A 17,574-nucleotide genomic window follows, 5' to 3' on the forward strand; every position below is an offset into this window, starting at 1 on the left:
TTAATTTAATTTCGTAGGTATTCTAGCCAAGAATGGGGTAACAAGTTAGATTAAGAGCGAAATTTTAAAAAAGTTATGGTTAATGTGTAGGATAAAGCACAAGACTGAGATGCTGGGGAAAGAAAGACTGAAGAAAATAACTCGGGAAAAAGAAAAACTGAGACTGATAGTCCAAGGTCTTTCTTTCAAGCTTTTTTTTTTATACGTCCATATTTTCATGTGGATGTATTAATGCCGTCGCCCGTGTCCGTCCGTCCACAATTTGTTTGTGGATACTCTACTGACAATTATTATCCGATTGAAATATTGGTCTGTCTCTCAAAGATCTCGTTATTGGCATTGATTAATTTCCCCTGATTGTACGAAAAATCACGTTCTTAGCTTGTGGACACTGTAGAGGTCACAATTTTCACCCCATTTTGATGAAACTTAATAAACATATTTATAACCAACAGATCTTGGTTCCTGTCAATATTCGCGCATATCCTGAATTATGGCCCCTGATTGTACGAAAAATCGCTTTTGTTTTTAGCTCGTTCTCTATCCATCTCTTTCAAAATGTGGGCGTATCTTAAGTCTTCCTTCCCCAGCATAACCGAAGTCAAGGACTTTATCTTGCTTATAAACCGGCTATGTTTACATGTACGTAAAATGAGAACATCCCAGAATTCCAGTAAGAAAAACCTTATACCCTTGAAGAATAACCCGTTACAGGTTTAACGAAAAACTTTCAGAAGAATAATCCCAAATTCCATGGTATATATTCAAAGCCACCCCTGACTTCCAGATCTTAAAGTTATTCCGGGCATAGAGGATACCCCAAAGATCGTTTGGATGTGAACGTCAAATCTGCTTATCCGGACACGTAACCCTTTAAGATTTCGGGTCAAGTTTTTCTTTGGGTGACCTGATAATCGATTCCCGCTCCTTTAGAGGTCTATACAGTGAATGACCCACGTGCTGTACTTGATAACGAAAGGTAAATTTCACCTACACATTACTTTTATAAAATAAAGGTCTGGTTTTAAACTTTTATCCCGACACCGCATAATACAGCTTGTGACGCCTATTTCTATTTCCAGATGAAGACTGACCGGTTTAAGTTATTTAAAAAGGTATCACATGTATTGAGGTAGAGGATTTTAAGGGTTTTTAACACAGAGTTAAAGGGACAATAACACTCTTGCTGGCTTGACAGCTCCAGAAAATAAAAAAATAGCCTTATTCTAAGTACCAGATGTGTTAGTGTCCTACCTGTTGTGTAAATTATCCATTAAATCCTATTTTACTTGTCCAGAGGGTTCAAAAATATTTTTAAATCCAAGTCACATATGAAAAGCTTTACGTCACGCTTTTCAAATCATTTAGTTGAATTTTTCTAATTTTTTAAATTAGGTGTGTTAAGATGAAATTTGTATCATCAATTAAGTGGAATATTGTAAAATAGTACAATTTGTTGACCAGAATAAAGATTGGGACATATTATTCAGTTACAACAAGAGTGGTATTGAGCCTTTAAGCAGTTTTATTCTCCAAAATATTATCGGGATTGGCCCTTTAATATTACACCCGGCATTTATATACTCTGCAGGAGGTCACGTTGGCTCCGTAAGACGTTAGCTCGCTATCCCGGAGGTTTACCCACAGTTACGTGCATCAAACACAAAGAAATCGCCGTAACAGACTGGTTCATTGGCTAATCCCTCACTTCAACCAAAACAACAACTCTTCCAGATCCTAGTGTAGTAAAGACAAGTAAAACGAAGTTTTGAACTATAAAAAACAAAACGAAATAATATCCAATATTTAACACAATGAACATAATCAGTAATGGGTCGTGTTTTCTATGATTTTGGGCGCCATTTGTAATGAACAACGAAAAACATAATAAAGAATGGCTAATTAAAAAAAAAGACAATATGTAACCATAAAAAACGTGTAGAATTTGGACTGTTCACGTATTTCACGTAATTGATTAGAAATTACAATATTTGTTTTTAACATTGAATATGAATCATATCATATACATTCATATAAAATTAAACATACATTATGCAAGAGCTAAATCTTCCGATCCTATTGCAGGTCTTTCTTTAGTCCTGAAATGTTATCTAAATTATTAAATAGATGAATTAATCAAAAAAATGGATAACCGAGACACGCCCACATTTTGCAAGAGATGGATAGAGAACAAGCTAAAAACAAAAGCGATTTTTTGTACAATAAGGGACCATAATCCAGAATGTTACGGTCTGAAATGCGCAAATATTGAAAGTGACTGAGATCTTTGGAATATAAAGATATGTTTTAGGTTTCATCAAAATCGGATAAAAATTGTGACTTCTAGAGGGTCCACAACCTTCGTATTACATACTTTCACACAATTTTCGTACAGAGAGCGGCTATTTTATCAGTTTCATTTCGATTTTCCGAAATTCGAATTCAACCTTCATTATGGTGGAATTGTGATATATTTAAACGGTTTTTAAAATCGGAACAAAAAATTGTGACCTCTAGAGAATCCACAAGCTAAAAATGCGATTTTGCGAACAAACAGTTCGGATATGCGCGATTATCAACAGGAACCAAGATCTTTGTGATATAAACATAAATTTAAAGTTTCGTCAAAATTGGATAAAAAGTGTGGACTCTATAGGGTCTACAACCTTGATAAACCATATTTTTACACTGTTTGCGTACGAGGGGTGGCTATTTTGTCCGACAGTTTTAGTCCGATTTTCACGAAATCCTAACTCAACCATCAATGGTGTGTAACGGTGATATATTCACATGTTTTATTTTTAAATCGGATAAAAATTGTGACCTCTAGAGGGACCACAAGCTAAAAACGCGCGATATTTCGTACAGTCAACGGCCATAATTCAGGAAGTTACGATACGATAAGCGCGAATATCGAAAGGAACCAAGATCTGTGGGTTATAAACATGTATGTCAACTTTCATCAAAATCGAATCAAAATTGTGACATCTAGAGGGTCCACAACATTGATATACCAGATGTTTACACTATCTGCGTTTCAGGGGCGGCCATTTTGTCCGGCAGTTTTCGGCCGTTATGCACGAAATTCGAACTCAATCGACATTACGGTTTAACGGTGATATATTCGAACGGTTGTTTAAATCGGATAATAAATGTGACCTCTAAAGCGCGATTTTTCTTTTCGTACAATCAGGGGCCATAATGCAGGAAGTTACAATCCGATATGCGCGAATATCGAAAGCAACCAAGATCTTTGGGTTATAAATATGCATTTCAAGTTTCCTCAAAATCGGGTCCACAAGCTAAAAACGTGATTTTTCATACCATCAGGGGCCATGTGTGACACTACGAGGTAGATGTGACACTTTCGTGTAGGACTTTCTTGGACTTCACGTTGTGGGATCAATTATTTCAATCATCAATTAACTGACTCTGGAACACCGTTTATATTGTTACTAACTTTGTATAACAAATATAGCAAACTACAACATCTATTACAGAAACTTTAGGCGTTATTAAAATATATACGGTCTGAGTTTAGCATCCTTTACAACACAGAACGGTTTAAATACTACATTTTGTCTTTATCCCAGCCTCTCAGTCGAGGAGGCTGCAATGTTCCCCTCTCGGGCCGCTCCATGATATCTGAGGGTAAATCAAACAAGCTCTCTCCTATATATAAAGTATAATGCGTCATCTATTAGGGCGGGACAATTACCATTTTTGGGTAAGTGTTTCGTATAGGCACCGTTTAGCGTCAACACTATTATATTTAATTGGACTAATCTGTGCACCAGTTGCCTGAAAGATAGTACCCTACTTCCAGCAATGGATACTGACATAACTGTCGGTGAGTTAGTCTAAGATAGTATAGTAGAATAATGCAAGCTGCTTCATTACCCTAGTTTTCATCACACATCATGTAGGTAAAGAATTTCTATATTAAACAGAACACCTTTCCTAGAACTAAAATAAACCCTATAGTATTACACATGTCAATATCGAGATCTTTGGGAGATAGACCAATATTTCAAGTTTCATCAAAATCAGATAAAAGTTGTGACCTGCAGGGTGTCCGGACGGACAGGGGCGATGGCATAATACGTCCATATGAAAATGTGGGCGTATAAAAAGCCCTCGAAAGAAAGACCGTGGCCTATCGGTCTCGGTTTTTCTTTTTCTCGAGTTATTTTCTTCAGTTTTTCTTTTCCCAGCATTTAAATTTCGCTCTTAATCTAACTTGTCACCCCATTCTTGGCTAGAATACCTACGAAATTAAATTAATTTCCCCTGGAAATTGAAAGAAAATATGGGATATAAAATTAAGTAATTAAAATTGAGTAGGTTATTATTAATGTACTACTTAAAATTAAAGATTTACTAAAAAAAGAAACACAATTTTTAGAATTTTGGAGATCAAATAACTGTATACAATGACGTCATTTTAATTGTTTTCAATCACGTCCGCGTTATGAGTATATAATATATAACGCTGTGGATATAATTTTTTTATTTTCATAAAACAATTTTACTGATAGCGTGAGTACATCTTAGAAATTTTGTTCTTTTTGCTTTTTATTTTGTGTTATTTTTTTCTTAATTTATGTCGTTATACCTCTCCTTTGATTTCATATTTTAGTTGAATTCTAGTGTATTATTTGGATTATGCGATATTTCGGCGTTTTCATGTAAGATTTAAAAGGCGGCACAAATCGCATCGTGATCATAACTTTTTTGTTAATTTAACCCTTGGGTATTAAAGCGTACTCGAACCGACACGCGACAACATTCGCATATAGGCAACTGAACACGATTCTAGGCCTAATCTATAATTAAACAGACGTTAGGCATAGATTAATAAATACCATAAAATATCTGTGTAACATCAATGTTGATTTAAATTGACAAATAATTCGGGTTTTCAATGTCGAAGACTTTGGATGATATTGAGTTAGAGACTTAGTGGCTGCCTTACGGCCCATGCAACAAATTGACCCCCAAAAGTTACAAATTAGGACTGTTATATTCTATTTCTCTTCTTTGAAGAGATATTTTCATTTTTATTTTATACGTCTTGTCTCTGGGCATCACTTGGTTGTCGCAGACACACTGATATATGGTAATTCCAGACTAAAGCCCATTTTCTATGTACACGCGCGTTTTCGAGCGCAACTTCGCCGGTTACATGTAACTGTTCAATTACATTTGCATTGGATTGATTTTTTTGCCCGCGAAAACGCGTACATGGTAAACAGCCCACCGGAGCTTTGACTCGCCTTTGCTTTAGATGTAGAATATGGCCTGATTTCGTCGTGACAAGATCAGTGAATGTTTCTTGGATTTATGACAAAATGTCAGAGCCAATGTACCACCGTGTGCTTTGTAAATTCTTGAAATTAAATCCCCAAATGCGTTCTCTTAACATATCGTTCCAGCATGGAGCTTTACTTTAAACCTCCATTAATGTTGTCACTGCAGGACTTTGTTTTAAGCATTATTGATATCTCCATTAGGTATTGATTGATAAAATCCAATCCACTGTTTCATTTTATCACGGAAGTTACGGTGGTTCAGTAAGTAGGACGTTGGCTATTGAACCTCAAGATTTCGATCCCTGCTTGCCGAGACAATTCATCGGGAATCCCGGATAAAGTTTCCTGTACTGAAACCCATGCAGATTTATTAGACTATTTTTTTTTGGGTGGGGGGGGGGGGGCGCTACTGATACCATGGACCTTATAAGGTCCATGCTGATACCGAAATACGTCTTGTAATGTAAAGAGATTTAATTACACTAAATAAAAGTTTCAGTTGCGGCTAAATCATGCATTCTTTACAAACGCAGTCTAAGGGAGATAACAATTTGTGTTGGATTCAGACTAGTAAATCTCTCTAAATTGTTTTTGACATTCCAATGATTTTATTCTTTATAACTACAAAGACTAAGAGCCCCACATCTAATAAGGATATCCGATAAAAATATCAGCTGCCCCCAACCACTACTGGGCTAATAAAGAGGGGCATATGCGATGCAGTGAGCTATGAGGGAAATTTTGTCCGGACAGCGGCACTATGGCCTACTCTTATTTCGAACTCTTTTACATGCACGCCAATGTGTACACATGACCTCAGTTTTTCATCCCATCCGAACGACTACACATTGTCCCTTGCCAGACCAAACGCCCTACACCACTGACAACTTTATCGGCAAACGCAAGAATCGAACACGGGAACCATAGGCGTACGAGCTGGGGGGGGGGCTGGGGGGGGGGGGGGCACCAAATGCTGGGAAAATTTGGGCACACAATTGTACTTTGTAAAGTTGTATAAAAAAAATATTGTCTTCTTGAATGTGTCCAATTTAACAGCGAATTTATTATTATTATGTAACATACTAAGAACCTAACTACATTTTTTGGGCACCAACCACCACCGCTCCCCCCATTCAAAAATTTCCCCATACGCCTATGACGGGAACTCCAGGTTAGCGAGCAAACATCCTACCAATGAGCCACCGTGGATCCAATGCACAGTAAGATATCCAAACCCCTGAAAGAGTAGTTTCAGTCTATATGATAGGATATGCTGATGTTTTTTACAATTCTATATATTGGAAAAAAGATCCCATTTTGTTTCGTTTTTCATAGTTCAAAACTTCGTTTTACTTGTCTTTACTACACTAGGATCTGGATGAGTTGTCAAATTACCGGCGTCTTAGTTGAAGTGAAGGATTAGCCAATGAAACGGTCTGTTATGGCGACTTCTTGGTGTGCCATGCACGGAACTGTGGGTAAACCACTAGAAACGTTAATGCTGATTGATTAATCAATGTCTGACATCATAAGGTCAAAAGCCACTCGTACGACCCCTGACACAACCTTCAAGTACAACTTGTCAGATCTTCATGTAGTGTAGGCCATCGAAAGTATAAAAAAATGAAATGAAATATAGATCTGTATTATAATCAGATTGATAGGAAAACAAATAAAAGAAGAAAAAAATATATTTATTTAAAAGAATTTCATATAACAAAAAACAATAGAAAGATCCTATATATCATTATATATATTATATATTATATAAAGGCGTAGATTTCAAAACATAATTCAAAAGGTCACATACCATTTAAATGTTACATTATCTTTCACAGAAATAAACAAAATGTATAAAAATTATATCATAAGATATTATTGAAGGCTTGATGCATCAATTAAATTTTCACTAAAATGTCCAATTTCTCCTAGCTTTATCCACGATTAATATGTACTTATATTAATTATTTAACATTTAACTAAGAAAACAAAATCAAACTATCAATGCTAGGTAATCTCCCTTAATTGGATTTAAGGCCCCGAGTTCACAAAGTATTCTCAGACTTAAGAATGTACTCAACTTTCAATCACTGTTTATGATAAATATCTTTGATCCAGAAAAACAAAACTTTGCACATATTTTTTTATTAATGTATTTAAGTCTGAGAATGCTTTGTGAACTTGGGGCCAGGTTTTTCCGTACCAATATAATATGGCGGCACCTTTAATTGTTATGCTCAAGCAGCATAAATCAGTGAAATTTCAATCGATCATAACTTTGTCAAAACTGAATGGAATTGAACTATTTTTGGATTTATTCTTATTTAGAGATTCAACTTTCACAATATTATAATTTGCATGAGATTCATTTAGCGCAAAATGACGCATCAAATCTTTAATCCATGAAATAATTGTGTCCATAACTCTGAAACTGGAAGCGGTAGGCCACTGCCACCTAGTCTATGTTACTACCCGGTCCGAGCTACCAATATACACTAAATGTCAGCCTTGGAACAGCCCTAGTAGCCGACAACACTGAACGAACAGACAGACAAACAAATGACAGTCACATCATTAGTATAAATATTTGTGAATAACCTGTTTCCATATGTTTACAAATATATTTCTGTTAAATCCATATGTTTACAATTATATTTCTGTTAAATCAGTATTCAAATGTTTGAATAATAATCTACAAAGCATGGTGATTTTTGGGTATCACGATCGATCCAAATCCACCACAAGTCTCATTATCCAGCATTAGTCACATAGTTTGGACTGCAAGGGAAGACAACTCTGTTTGAGAGATTGCACATATATATGACAATAATTTATATCGATATTTGATAATATACAATTCGTTATGTCAATTTTAATTTAAAACCATAACATTTATGTGTCAAAATGCAACTCAAAATGCGATTTCAAAGCTAGTTTGGAATTTGTAACCAAGGGACATAACTATTCAATTACACGAAATCACTTGCTTGGAAATCGTTATTTATATGGTATTTTTTAAACATAAACACCAAGATTTTCAATTAAAAATGATAATCTGGCATAAAAAATGAGTTGAAATTATGGATGATTTGAGTAAATTGTGTATCAGTGACTTTATTACAATTTTGTGAAGGAAATTTGTAGTTTGGTTAAGGCCCATTCTCACGGTGCGACTTGTAGTAACTACTGGTAGTATCGACCCGAGATGCAGCGCGAGAACACCCTAGTCGTACCAACTTTTACAAGCTCCCAACCAGTTGAAAGCGATTTGAGCGAAATAGAAACTTCCCTATTTCAGTCAACAGATCATATGAAATTGACCAATCAGAGATGTCGAGTATTAGTACAAACACGAGTTCTCTCCCTTTGTTGTTGGTAAACATGGACGCGAAGCGCACCCATCAAGTTCACGCAATAGGGAACTGTACGCGCCGGCAGTGGGTCTACGCAGTATCCACTGTCTAACCCAGACGGATTTAGGTTTTCTCTTTTTCTTTTTGTTCTTATTTATCAAATGTAGGGCAATAATAGCCAGGATCTCTTCGTCGCTTGATGACGCCATTATGCTAAGACAAGACGAGATTATCGCGAGATTCCAAGTCGTATCAACTCATTTATATACGATTTTGTAATCTACATGTAGATACTACAAGTAGTTACTACAAGTCGCACCGTGAGAACGGGCCTTTAACATCAATAAGATGACATTTAAAAAAAGCTAATTCCCAAACAAGGCACTGTATATATATATATATTCCACTTTCTAAGCAGTGGTTATGGATACCTATTGATTGGTTGGCAATAATAATAATAATAATAAATGTCCATTTCTATAAAATGTTTTCTGAAACTAAAATTCAGCAAAATTGTCCTTATAAAATACAAAAGATGAAAAGAAAATGACGAAAACTAATTTATAAGGGTTATATTAATAAAGTAGAAAGGTAAATATTATTCAAACAGGTAAATAAACAATCGAAACAGTGTAGATGTCCTTGAGCAATGAAAATGTTAGAATTTGAAATTTTATAATGATAACCTGTGTTAGTATCTTTCTATCTGACCATTCAACAACAAAAAAAAACATCATACATAAATTCTGTCAAAATAAAATCCATTCCATGTTCATGAGCAACTTTTATGTATCACTTAATCTATAAATACTACAAATTAATACCCATTAAAAAGAATAAATTTATTTCTACTACAAACTCTCGGATAAATCTTAATAACATTATTTGGTTATATTATCTAAACTAAAGTATATTACTATCCTGAAATGGAGACTGTCAATAAATTCTTGGATAAACCTTACGAACATTATTTGGTTATACTATTTAATCTAAAGTGTATAAATATTACTATCATAAAATGGAGACTGTCAATAAATTCTCGGATAAATCTTATTTGAATAAACTATTTAATCTAAAGTGTATAATTCCGTGTTAAATCCAAGGACCCTATAATTTATCATGTATTCTAAGGTCCATGATAAATCTTACGAGCATTGTTTGAATAAACTATTTAATCTAATTACTATCCTAACATGGAGACTGTCACTAAATTCTCGGATAAAATCTATTATGCACAATTAAGGCCATACTGATGCAGGTGGGAGGTTTTTATGTTGTCAAAGGATAATGTGTTTGTACTCATGCACGTTAGCCTGCATGCTAAAGAACCCTTGACAGTTGGAATTCGATTTACGAATAGACTGTAGCCCTGATGCCTGGGCAAAATGTCCCTCATAGCACACTACATGATGTTTGTTTTCATTAGCGTAGTCAGTGCACAACAGTAGGACGTTAAACCCAATTTCAATTCATTTCATTTATCAAGTCTGATTTTCATCTGATCTGAATGACTGAAATGAAATGAAGACAGGCATACACCATACAATGGCCTACTCTTATATCATATTCCAACTGTCAAGGGATCTTTTACATGCACATCAATGTGTACACAGGACCTCAGTTTTTTGTACCATTCAAACAACTAGACAGCTGTCCTTGTCAGGCCCTGCGTTCTGCATCACTGACAAGAGAAAACCAGGTCGGAAAATCTGGATGAGCTTTCTCGGCCAATGCAGGGATCGAACCTGTGACCTCGAGCTAGCGAGCCAGCGTCTTACTCACTTAGCCACCGTGTGCCCCCCCGGAATGACTAGGCACACTTTCATTGATAGTGCACATCAGGACTCAGAACACACTAGTCGAAAATCCAATAAGAATCTTTGAATATATGAACCAAACGTTTTCTTGCTGCAGCCGAAATAGTATTGACAGACCTAAATTTAACATACTACCACTTTACATTTTTGTTCCTGAAGTTCCTGAAGAACAATCTATAACATAACTACATTATTGTGGTCTGTATCCAATATTCATTAACGAGTAGCCTCCCTTGTACCACCATGTGTAATACATTCATCCCAATCTTCCCAAAATAAATTTTTCATCCGAAGACAGTACTCCCGTAAATTGGGATATTTTTCTAAAAAGAAATAAATAACTGATGTGAATTGTTTTATTTTTGTATCAAGGTAATATGAGTGCAAACAGAAAATTAGGAATGATACCTGTGAAGGTCGGATTTACCTGTCACAATCTAATCAGTGGGCTCCGAATTACAAACTAATCAGTGGGCTCCTGAATTACAAACTTATCAGTGGGCTTCTGAATTACAAACTAATCAGTGGGCTTTCAAATTACAAACTAATTAGTGGGCTCCCAAATTACAAACTAATCAGTGGGCTCCAAAATTACAAACTTATCAGTGGGCTCCCGAATTACAAACTAATCAGTGGGATCCCAAATTACATTGTCCGTCAATTTTACAGCACTCCTGAGAACATTTCCTGCCCTGCCCCCCCCCCCCCAGCCCCGTTGCTCTGAGCTAGTTACAGCCCTGCAACACTCATAACTGATGTGGTTTAAGTCCACTTGGCACAAACTAGGTTATTTCGGGACTAACACATGGTTGCATTTTATTTCAGTAATTCGCTTGCGTGTAGGGGTCTTTAGCAGTGGAAGGAAACCGGAGGACCCGGAGAAAACCCACGATGTTGGACAGACGACCCTACTCCTTGTCACGTACTACCAGAGATTCGAAACACAGGATTCAAAACCAAGCCAGTTGACTCAATGACAGCTCTCACATGCTAACCATTCGGCCATCCAATACCCATTTAATATTTCAAGATATATAAACTATATTTACCTTTTATCCAAGTTTCACACGGTTGTTGTGGACTGCCCCAAAAAAATTGTGCTAACATACCAAATGCTGTACAATCTATTTCTGTAGGTTCACTTCCCATCATAAAATCTTTACTACCTAGAAATAGATTTTAGTCTCTTATAATACGGATCTATATTTCATTACATTTTTTTTATACTTTCGACAATCTGATTAAATCACAGATCCGATTTCGTTTCGTTTTATTAAAGTTCAAAATTTTGTTTTACTTTTCTTTACTACACTAGGATATGAGTTGTTATATAACCTGCATTCTGGATAGTGTGAGGGATTAGCCAATGAAACCATCTGTTATGGCGATTTCTTGGTGTGTGATGCACAGGACTGTGGGTAAACCACTAGAAACGTCAATGCTGATTGATTAATCAATGTCTAACGTCATATGGTCAAAAGTCATTCGTACAACCTCTGATGCAACCTTTTACTATAACTGGTCAGATCTTCATGAAGTGTTGGCCATCAAAGTTATAAAAAAAAATGAAACGAAATATAGATCTATATTTTTATCAGATTGTACTTTTGATGGCCTCCACTACAAGAAGATCTGACCGGGTGGGGGGTCGTGTCAGGGGGTCATACGATCTGCTATTGACCCTATGTTCAGTTTCTTGTTTAGTCTGAATCATTAGTTCATAGTTGTTATAGACAACACAGTCAGTTACGATGGATCATTGAGCAAGCCATGGCTTGCTAACAGGATGAGGGGCCTGGCAAGGGAAATGAAATGAAATGAGGTTTAACGTGCTGCTGTTCTGCTCCGAACTGGGGTAATGAAGACAGGCGTACGCCATACAGTGTGCTATGAGGGAAATTTTGCCCGGACTACGACCTACTCTTATATCGAATTCCAACTGTCAAGGGATCTTTTACGTACATGCCAATGTGCACACAGGGCCTCGGTTTTCCGTTCCATCCGAACGACTAGACAGCTGTCCTTGTCGAGTGTCTGGCAAGGGACAATTTATAGTCCTTTGGAGAGGCCAAAAATGAGATCCCATGTGCACATTGGCGTGCACATAAAATATCCATTGACAGTTGGATATAAGGGTAGTGATAGTGCTGCTGTTGAAAATTTCAGTAAATCACTTTGTTCGGAACGGAATTGTCACTGTTGGAAGTTTGGACTAGAAATAGGCATCAATGGTGTCTGCACCATCTATGAGAATTGATGATCGTTTGATTGACAGACGATAACTCCGGCCACATATTTTTGATTATCCAGTAACATGCTCAATGGCAATGGTAGCCTCGCTTCGCAGGCCTTTCATCGCCAGTTTCCGATAGTGACATTTGTTGATTTAATTTTGAATGGACGACTGTTTAAATCCAAACTGTATCCAAGTCATCCGTGTGTTTACAAAGTTGATTTTGAGCTTGTCGTGTAAATAAACGTCTAATTAATAATTTCTATAACATCTGAAGCTTAAATAAAGACATGCAATAGACAGATTTAGCTCTTGCATAATGCATGTTTAGATAAACTAAATGACTTGATACAAAATGATTTGAAAAATATAAATATATAGTGATCAATACTCACTTAGAAAATCAGACAAGGCTTTCATGTCATCGTCAAAAATCTGTAAAACTTCTGATTGGGTGTGTCTACCCATACCAGCTGCCCAGGATTGCTTGACAACCTTTCGACTAATAAGTTTAGCTATATATATCTGCCATCCGAAACCCATCCAACGGTTATCTGTATAACCATAACCCCATCTACACAGCGCAAAACACCTGGATAAGTACAAATACATGTAGGTGAAATGAAATGGGGTGTAACGTCCTACTGTTCTGCTATGATTAGGATAATGAAGTCCGGCATACGTCATGTAAGTGTGCTATGGGGGAAATTTTGCCCGGATATTGGTGCTACAGCCTATTATAATATCGAATTGCAGCTATCAAGGGACCTTTTACGTGCACACCAATCTATGAAGTTAAAATCTGTCATAGGCATTATAGGGGGCCATCTCAGTTCGGTGTGAGCGAGTGTGGGGAAGGGGGTGGTGGTGTCTCATTCTCTAATGTTTGTGCCCGAAAAACGGAAATATATTGCCTGAAAAATGGACGGTCCCCTGAATCTGGGGGGTGAGGGCATATTAATTTTTTTCATAGAATGTCTCCCTTGTAAGCTTGAATTGATTTTGACTTAAAAGGCGCTAAATCACTAATATTTGGAACCTAGAAATTGACACAAATGGGTCACAGCGCATATGATAATGTGAGAGAGAGAGAAATGTAGTTTAACGTCCTCTCAACACAATCTAGGTCATTTTAGGACTAACATATGGTTCAATTTTATTTCAATAATTCTATTGTGCGTAGGGGTCTTTAGCAGTGGGAGGAAACTGGAGGACTGGGAGAAAACCCACGAGGTTGGACAGGCAAGCCTACTCCTTGTCACGTACAAGCTGGGAATCGAAATCACGCCACTTGACTCAATGACAGATCGTCTGATACAACGTGCACATGTTTACCATTTGGCCACCCAACCCCCTCAATGAGTTTTATAATAATGATGGATGTTGACATTGTTGTGCGCAAGATAAACCACCCAGTAACACTTCTCATAGTAAGCAAATTTTATACTTAAGAGGACCGACCTTACCATAAAAGGTTTTCTTCTATTAATTTTTGAAAGGCTCTGGATATAGCTTTTTCTTTGTCTGTTAAATATCTGTCAACATCGATGTCTAACTTCTTGTTAAAATATTCGATGATGAAAGAAGAATCGTTGACAACATCCTCATTATATTCAATCCATGGTATCTTGCCTTTAGATGACAACTCAATATCTTTATCACTCTGAAATTAAAACAACCAATCTGACCATAATGAAATGAAATGGGGTTTAAGGTCCTACTTTTCTGTGGGGGCGGGGAAATGGCCGAATGGTTAGCGCATGCGCATTGTATCATAAGGACTGTCATTTAGTCAACTCACATGGTTTTGATTCCTGAGTTGTACGTGACAAGGAGATGGGTCACCTGTTAAACTTGGGGTTTTCTCCAGGTCCTCCGGTTTCTTCTCACGTCTAAAGATCCCTACACACAAGCGAATTATTGAAATAAAATTTAACCATATGTTAGTTCCGAAATGACCCAGTTTGTGTTGAGTGGACGTTAAACCCCATTTCTCTTCATCTCTCTCCCTACTCCTCCAACTGGGCTAATGAAAACAGTTTGCTATGAGGCAATTCTTATATAGAATTCCAACTGTCAAGGGTTCTTTTATGTGCACGCCAATGTGTACACTGGACTTTGATTTTTCGGCTCATCCAAACCAATAATTGTGTACTGTCATTGAGTCAAGCAGCGTGGTTTCAACTCCTCTCTTATACGTGACAAGGAGTACGGTCGTTTGTCCAACCTTGTGGGATTTCTCCTTGTCCTCCCACTGTTGAAGACCCCCTACACGCAAGCGAATTATTGAACCATGTGTTACACCTGAAATTACCTACTAGTAGTTTGTGTCGAACGAACAATAAAACCCATTTCTCTCGGAAATTACCTGATATGGTATTCTGTTCATCCTCAAGTAAGTTTCAACTTTAAGACAGAAGGGAGATAGACTTGGACAGTAGGGTCCTCTCCTACAACCATGAACAATCACAACATCCTTAGGGATAACTTTTTTTCTTCTGAAACACAAAATAAAATTCGTTTCTGAAACTAATTTACTGTTTTTACTTGTTCCAATACTCTGTAGTCATTGACGGTACAGGTATTCATATATTTTTGCACTATTATTCAAATATTCTCGTGTCATTACCAGTACCGATAGGCTATTCAAATATTCTTTAGTCATTACTGGTACTGGTATTCAAATATTTTTTAATTATTATCCACATATCTCGAGTCATATTCAAGTCATTACCGGTTTTTAAATATTCTTGAGTCATTACCGGTTTTTAAATATTCTTGAGTCATTACCAGTATTCAAATATTCTCGAGTCATTACCGGTATTTAAATATTCTCGAGTCATTACCGGTATTCAAATATTCAAGTCATTACCTGTATTCAAACATTCTCGAGTCATTACCGGTATTCTCGAGTCGTTACCGGTATTCTCGAGTCATTACCGGTATTCAAATATTCTCGTGTCATTACCGGTATTCAAATGTTCTTCAGTCATTACCGGTATTCAAATATTCTCGAATCATTTCCGCCTTACCGGTATTCAAATATTCTTGAGTCGTTACCGGTATACCTGTAGGCAACGGTATTCATATGCTCCCATTTCACCGTTGAAGTAATTATAAGAGCCCCAGTGGAACTTTCTGTTAGTGGCTGGCTACAAGCTTAAAATCTGTCCGTGATTGTTACCCTACTACTACTATCTGCAGTATTGGTCTACATGCTTGGGGCAATTACTATATCGAATTCAATCTAAGTAGGGCCTATTAAATTCAACGGTGATAGCACGCAGGTCGACACCATCTAAATATCTATAAATCTGATGAATTTTTTATATATTCATTTGAAAATGATTCATTCATGTCAACGAAAAACATAATAATTCCTGTGTTTGACAGAATCTTGTGGAGGCAGACCACTATTAAATTTCACTATCTCGGTACCCACAAATTGTAGGTCGTCTATTTATAGCAATTCTCTCTCTGTCTCTTTTCTCCCCTTTTGCATGCCGATTTTTTTGTTGATTTTTTGGTCTAGAATGGACGAAGAGGGTTTGAATTAATATTTTCTGCCAGGTTTTGGTAAATATTCATGATTTTGAGGCAGAAGGATAATGGGGTTATCATCAGGTTGGCTACGGTGACATGGACGACACGGCAACTAGTTACATGTTTATAGTCTCAAAATTTTGGTGGTCAACCTCATACAAATTTTATTGCAAAGACATGATCATTTGTTCCTCTGTCTGTAGTGAAAAGCCCAACAAAAATTTGGGGAAAAGTTGGGGGTGGGCAAAGAGGCCAGAATTTACATTGAAGTCAATGGGGAAATTAATGGTGCTCTGCATCCTATATGTGTCGTCTGCATAATATTGAGTTATTTCCCCTTAACATAAATTTAAGGCCAGGGTATAAAAGTGCTAAATACTTACCTTTTTCCAAAAATTTTCTTATACAGGCCATAAGTTAGGGCTGAAGCAGCTAGGACTCCCCCAGCAATTGCTAAATAGTTATTTGGATCATGAGAATGAATCAATTCTTTGACTCCTTCCAAAGAATACTTCATTTTAGCAACCGTGTTTGTTTATCTGTGTGTTACACGCGGGTTGTTTTCTATTTGACCTTGACCTTGATGAAACCTGTAAACTTGTCACCGGTTGTGGGCGGAAGACTTGACACTCGCGCTAATAGTAATACACGTAAACCTGAACCGAATTGAATCATGCATCATTTGGAAGAGACTAATTTGGTTGATCGATGAGAAATATGGGTAGAATTGTTTTTGTTAAAACCTTGGCTTTTTTAGCTGCTTTTGTCAATCGTAAAATTTAATAACTTAAATCACGTCTTTCCAACTTTTCGAAGAGACTAAGTTTGTTGATCAATGATAAATTGAGGTAAAAAATAAGCCCTTTATTAAAAGGCTATTTGACTGCTTTGGTCTAGGAGCCACCATGGCTCAGTGAGTAAGACGCTGACTCGCTAGCCAGGAGCCTAGGTCGCGAGTTCGCTCCCGGTGTTCGCCAAGAAAGTTCATCTGGTTTGCGGCTTGGTCTCCCCTTGTCAGTGGTGCAGGGCGGAGAACCTGTCAAAGACAGTTAAAGTCTAGTCTTTCGGATGAGACGAAAAACCGAGGTCCCGTGTACACATCGGCGTGCACGTAAAAGATCCCTTGGTAGTTGGAATTCGATATAGGCCTAAGAGTAGGCAGTAGGCCTATATATAGCGCCGGTCTTTGGGCATAACACACGCGTATGGCGTAAGCCCGTCTTCATTAGCTCAGCCTTTGCATAAAAGTAGGAGGTTCATTAAACCCCATTTGATTTCATTGTATTTATATCATCTCCCAAAATAACCCTGAAATA

The 17,574-nt window shown here is 36.9% G+C and overlaps 1 long non-coding RNA gene across 1 annotated transcript; it reads right to left on the reverse strand.

Annotated features, from left to right (window-relative positions):
- Positions 1-10,609: 10,609 nt before the first annotated feature.
- Positions 10,610-16,815, reverse strand: LOC126821176 (uncharacterized). The gene is made up of 6 exons (XR_007680281.2): positions 16,642-16,815; positions 15,084-15,213; positions 14,182-14,378; positions 13,111-13,307; positions 11,532-11,648; positions 10,610-10,805 (listed from the first exon to the last, which is right to left on the reverse strand). It is a non-coding gene; the product is annotated as an uncharacterized LOC126821176 (long non-coding RNA).
- Positions 16,816-17,574: the final 759 nt, after the last annotated feature.

This window comes from Patella vulgata, chromosome 1, assembly GCF_932274485.2.
Source record: "Patella vulgata chromosome 1, xgPatVulg1.2, whole genome shotgun sequence".
NCBI classification, from domain to species: Eukaryota; Metazoa; Mollusca; class Gastropoda; family Patellidae; genus Patella; species Patella vulgata.